The sequence below is a fragment of the Egretta garzetta genome, unplaced genomic scaffold (genome assembly GCF_000687185.1).
Source record: "Egretta garzetta isolate BGI_Z169 unplaced genomic scaffold, ASM68718v1 scaffold467, whole genome shotgun sequence".
Classification (NCBI taxonomy): Eukaryota; Metazoa; Chordata; class Aves; order Pelecaniformes; family Ardeidae; genus Egretta; species Egretta garzetta.
In genome coordinates this window covers 1,267,797-1,273,796 of record NW_009260196.1, presented here as the reverse complement: position 1 = coordinate 1,273,796, position 6,000 = coordinate 1,267,797, and positions in this window count along the sequence as shown.

The following is a 6,000-nucleotide window of genomic DNA, read 5'->3' as shown; positions in this document are numbered from 1 at the left end:
CTTTACAGTGAGGGTGGTGAAACCCTGGAACAGGTTGCCCAGAGAGGGGGTGGAGGCCCCATCCCTGGAAACATTCAAGGCCAGGTTGGACAGGGCTGTGAGCAACCTGATCTGGTTAGCGGTGTCCCTGCTCCTGCAGGGGGGTTGGACTGGGTGACCTCTAGGGGTCCCTTCCAACCCAAAACATTCTATGATTCTATGATTCTATTGCGAATATTTGCTTGTCCTGCCTCCTGGCCAGAGCTTCCCGCAGGGTCTGCTCCGGCGAACAAGCTTCCCTGGGGTCGGGGCTCCTGCCCTGTGCGGCTGCTTTTCCTCCTTGCAAACCCCCACTAATAAAGAGCAGGTGGAGATAATGTTTTGTTTCCCTCAAGTCCTTCTGATTTTGTTAAAAAGTAGCATATTTCGGCTTATTGGGTTTCAATTTTAATGAAGTGTGCTAAAGCAGATTATTGCTTTTGAACGTGTTCCTTGTGGTGTTCCCCTGTTTGCGCAGGAGAGCGTGGCAGAAACGTGAGCACTGAAGTATCCGCTAATCCACTGTTGGGGGGATTGTGTGCTCTGGGATGTTTTTTGCTGGGGTGGGATGGAGTCGGTGGTGCCCGTGTGCTGCTCTGCTGGCAGCCCGAGCCACGGCACCAACACCAAGGGCAGGGAAGGGAATTTGACAAAAACCACGGTGTCATGGCAAGAAAAATCTTCTAAGGCGTTCCAGTTGTTTTCCTTATGCCAACTATCCCACACCCAAACTGGATGTGGGGGTACCGTATTTTTTAACATAAAGTGCTGAAAAAGATACGTATCAAAACGGGTGATCTGGATACTGAGGTGCTTTGCACTTCAGTAGCGTCGCAAATCCCTCCGGTGGGATTTGAGGGCTCGATACCAACCGCTGTACACAGGCACGTTGAGTGGGATTTGCGGCTAAGCAGGCAAAAATGAAAATGAAAGAAAGATGAAAGTTGGGGTAAAGAATATGAGCTTTCTCTCAGTATGGATAGGCAACTGAGCCCAGTGAGACCAGCCTAGGTTTTCAGAAAGCATGTGGGAATGTGAGGAGGAGATCTGGACTGCCCGAACTGGAGACAAAAGGGACCTTATTGTGGGGGATGCTGATTCTCAGTGTTTCCCAGAAAATCAAGGTCCATTAAATTGTCTCCAATTGGGCAACCTCATCTGGAGGAAGCTGAAATCGTTCATTACTTTTGACAGCGTTGTCCTAAGTAATTTGCTCATGGAAATACAAAACCCCTTGCAATATGCGGGAACCGAACTTTCATCCTCTGAGCGTGCAGCCAGTTTCTTAACCACAGCCTATCTTTCATCCCTGCCATAAAGCAGTCCGCTGCAGGAAATCAAAAAAGTCTAGTTAATTTTTTTCCCTTTAATTCCAGAGTGCCCAAAGTGTTGCTATACAGCTGCGTAAAACTAAAATTTGATCCTTGGCTGCCTTTTTCCTGTAACCACAGAGCCACAAGATTGAAGGCTTGCTCCTGGACTCGGCCACAACATAGCTAGCTACCAAAGGAAACTAAAGAGTGAGCAAATATAACAATGCTTTAAATAGCTTGTACATGTATTTTTAGGTATGGTGCTCCAGAACTCTCCCAGCAAGAAGTAGTGCAATCTTGGAGCACCATTGCTTTTTCTGTTTGTCTTGTCTATGGTGCCTTGAAGCTACCTACAAAGTTTCAGTTTTAAAATTAAACGGTGCTTAAAGTGAATTGAAGAGAGATGAGGCATGAAAGATGGCTGCCTTGGTAAGAAAGAGCGCCGTTCCGGGGTATTTAACCATGGCTGTCTTGTGGTTCCCCGGTATCCGATGGGCTGGGGAGTTGTGCTAAGGGAAGCTGACAAAACGCTGGTTATGACTTTTGCAACAAAGCTGTTGCACTAAACCGTAAAAACAAGTCACGGGGAACGAGGTCGGAACCCTCCGTGTAGCAGAGTGATGGTGGCGTTCCCCCTTTCACATCTCCTCGGGATCACTCCATTGCCACCGTTTGAGAGCGAGTAAGGAAATACAAAAATGTAGGATGTAGGATCTCATCCCTTGAGTTTACCCCAGAAAATGACAGTGATGATTTGATTTCATTTAATTGGGGTTTGTTGTTTTTTTTTTTGACATCGTCTTTGATTTTTGCTGAGCTACGGGCACAAGCCTGGGTTATGGCTGCACGTTACTGTGGCGCGGGCTGTTTGCTTTCAGCTTCTGCACTGCTCCAGTGCAGGTTGCAGCCTTCAGCAGTTAACAAGTCTCAGAGAGGTGCCTTGGAGAAGGCAGTCACCCGGCATTTCTACAGGGCTATGAATGCACTCAGTGTCTGAACATGCTCTTTGGTTTCCACATGATAAACCTGAAGAAAAACAAAAAGCTCTGTGTTACTATAGTAACCTATATTGGTATATACTGGGCAGATAGTTTCCTTTATGAATGGCAGATGCCGGACGCTGGTAGCTCAGCCTTCGTCACACTGCCCGATTGTGCCTGTGCCATACCGTACCGTTGTCAGCAGCGCCGCACATCTGAAAAATAAATATTTTAGTGCAACATGGCTGGTTTATGCTTTTTTTTTTTTTTTTTTTGAGTTCACATAACTTAAAGCACCATTTAGAAGAAAAGAAAACCAAATACAGTTTAGACTTACCCACGGCAACTACAGCCAGCATAAATATATGTCTATTTTTAAACCATAATACTAAGCAGCTCCACGACAGATGCTCATCTGGTTCGGCTCAGTAGTAACCACCCGTGCGTTGCGACTGTCCTTTCTCTCCTCCCCAGCCACGTAATATATGAGGTGCTGTAAAATTTGCTGTGTGGCGGTGCACGTGAGAGGGCCCGCGGGGCGGGGGGAGCTGGACCACGGCCAGGGATGCTCAGCCCCTCCGGCCTCCGGGGAAGCAGCCTCGGCTGCCTTTTGGGACCGTGGGCCTGAGTGCTGAGCTGCCACCCCTCAGCTCGGGAGCCCGCAGCGGGGCTGCGACCTGCTGCTTGCCAGCGTCAGGCTGGTGCTACGGTTGATACGGCCGCGGTGTTTCGGGACGTCCGTTCCTCTCTCTGTCCATCTCAAGTGCTGATTCAACGAAACACGTGCAGATTAAGGTACAGCTAACATCAAAACATTAAATAAAAGTACTGAAAAGGGGAGTTTAGAAGTGAATCACAGGAGAGAGAAAAGATAGAGTCAGGCTGGCGCTACGGTTGACACGGCCACGGTGTTTCGGGACGTCCGTTCCTCTGTCTGTCCATCTCAAGTGCTGATTCAACGAAACACGTGCAGATTAAGGTACAGCTAACATCAAAACATTAAATAAAAGTACTGAAAAGGGGAGTTTAGAAGTGAATCACAGGAGAGAGAAAAGATCCTTTGGGTACAAGCCCCTCGGTACATTATCTGCTTTTTGAGCAGTTTCTCGAAGCCAGTGCTTTGCTGTTTTTAGGCTGACATGCTCCATCCAATGCCTAGGACACCGCTGAGCTCCTGGAAAAAAAAAACAAACCACATTTAAAACTGCACCAATATCTGAATTTGGGGTTTTTTTTGAGTGGTGGGGAGGGATGAAGAAAAGAGAAGAGCACCCTTAAGCTTGATCCTCTGGAGGGTTTGTCTTCCTGGAATTTGTTGGTCCACCTTTCATCAGAAACAACGGGAATATTGCATGTAATGCTAAAAATTGCCTTAATGCTGCTCACTGGTCACGGTAATAAGTAACAGCGGTGTATTGTGCCAAATACATGTTTAACTACAAGAGCATCCTACTGCGGAAGGAGTCAAGGATGAAGTGAAGGTAGGTCTCTAGAAACACTGAAACATCTGTGGGAGGAGGCCCGGTAATTTAAGCAGTATAATTAGTGCCACAAACTGTGTCAAAATAATCAGCTGGTATTAGTGGAGGTTACGACGTTCAGCAATGTTGGGTCTGACTTGTTTGTTGCTTCCAGTTGATCTCCAGCTCTTGGTGTTGCTGCTGACTGTCACAGCATCCTTCTTCCACGTGAGGATGCTGAACAGAGAGTAAGGACATTTACTGATATTAAGCAGACAGCTGAGGTGCTTGGCATTTTCAAATTAAGCAATGGATAAGCTGCGCTTCATTTGTGTTCTTGGTGGCCTTTTTTTTAAAGTTCAGACTTGAGAAGAAAAAAAAATGAAAGGGAGTTCAGAGAGAAAACCACAACAGAAGGAAAAGGTAAATAAGTAAGAGCCCTGCTTAATTTAAGGCCCTGACTTTGTAATATCAGGACATCGCATACCCCAGTATCCCACATCAGAGAACTTACTTACGTATCTTTCTGGGGTAGCTGTTCCAATTGATCTAACATGGAGCCAAGGTAGGGTTTTAAAGAGGAATTACTTCTTTTTTTGTGGTTTTATTTTGAATTTTTTTTTATTTTAACATGGTTTTCCTATTTCAATTTTTTTCTGGTTTGCTTTTCTAGCAAATAGCATGAGACACCTTCTTGTCACAGCAAAAATGTTGCATATATTTACTTGCATAAAAAAGAAACACGTAGAACTGAATTATAATCAAACAACATCCTCTGTAACTAGTATGTTAGGTCATAATACAGATATTATTTTAAGTAATTAAAATTCCTGCCATTTACAATGTCAGATGCAATTAAACTCACAGCAACACACAAAGTGCAAGTTTGTTATGCTATAGTATAGACATTTGCATTACAAATTTTGCTTTATGGTTAAGCATACACGATGAAAATTATTCCTGTTGTTTATGTATGCTATGAAAACCAGTAACTCTCCTTTTCAAACACTTGAATTGTTTCTTCCCTTAAAGGAACACAATGAAGTCTTAGTGCTCTGTATTTAAGAAAGCTCAGGCAAAATAAGACCTTGTTCTTATAAACACATGAAGGTTTAGCTTCATGCACATGAGCATACCCGTAGGGTCCTAAGAAACGACTCCTGAATGTAAAGCTAACCATGGATGGATGAGATTATAGGACAGGTCCCTGCCATTAAGATAAATTAAGTAATAAAAAAGATTGGTCAAAGAAGTTCTTGTTAAAAGCTCCTCAATCTGAACCAGAAAAGCAATAATGAAATTAAAAATAGATTTTATTTTTAAAGATGAATAAAGAATCGACTGTTCTACTCGTGAAAATATATGTGAGTGTACATTATATATATATATATATATAAAAAAAATATATGAAATTCTAGCCTAAGTCAAGTAAATGCCTAACGCTAAAAAAAGTTTAGAATTAGTATTGACTGCATATCTGTTACCAAAACTATAAAACTAACTAGAATGAATTCTGTCTGCACAGTTAAGGAGGGAAAATATAGTTTGTCTTCCTAGGTGCTGAAGCAGCAGTCTGTTTTATATACCAATACAAAGAAAATTGATAGGAGGAGGGGAAGAACATTGCTTTTATATCACAATAATTTTCAATAATTGCTGTAATTTTCTGGCTGCCTTGCAAATGCCAAGTGAAATCTGTACAGCACATGAAACATAATGGAAGATAATTTAAAATGCAATGCATATCATAATCATTGTTCAAGTACGCAGTTAAAAAATTACATGGGCAAGTATATATTTCATCGTAGCGTGTAATCTATCAAAGGGAAGACAAGCTATACAATACAGGTGACTGCAATTCTGTGCAAGACGTTGTTAAATCCCTGGATGTTTTTAGACAGCAGCCGTACCCAGTGTCTGAAGGGCTAGATGCATTGCAGAAAGCTTGCTAAGCGGTTTAAACTCCAGAGAGCACAAGGTAGCCCTGAATGTCCCCGATGAGCAGTTTAAAATGTGTCTTACATCCAGCTGTTGCACGGATGTAAGGCCTTACTTGAGCAAACTTCCAAACCAGGGTTTTTTTTTTGGACTATACTTACTCATCACTTTAATGTAGCCGTTTAGTCTGGCATTTCCCCTTTGCTCAAATGCCTTGCTGGCCTGAGTACATGAAACTTTGCCATGCTCACTGTTTCCCATCAAATCCTCTATAGAATGGAGGTGCCAAAA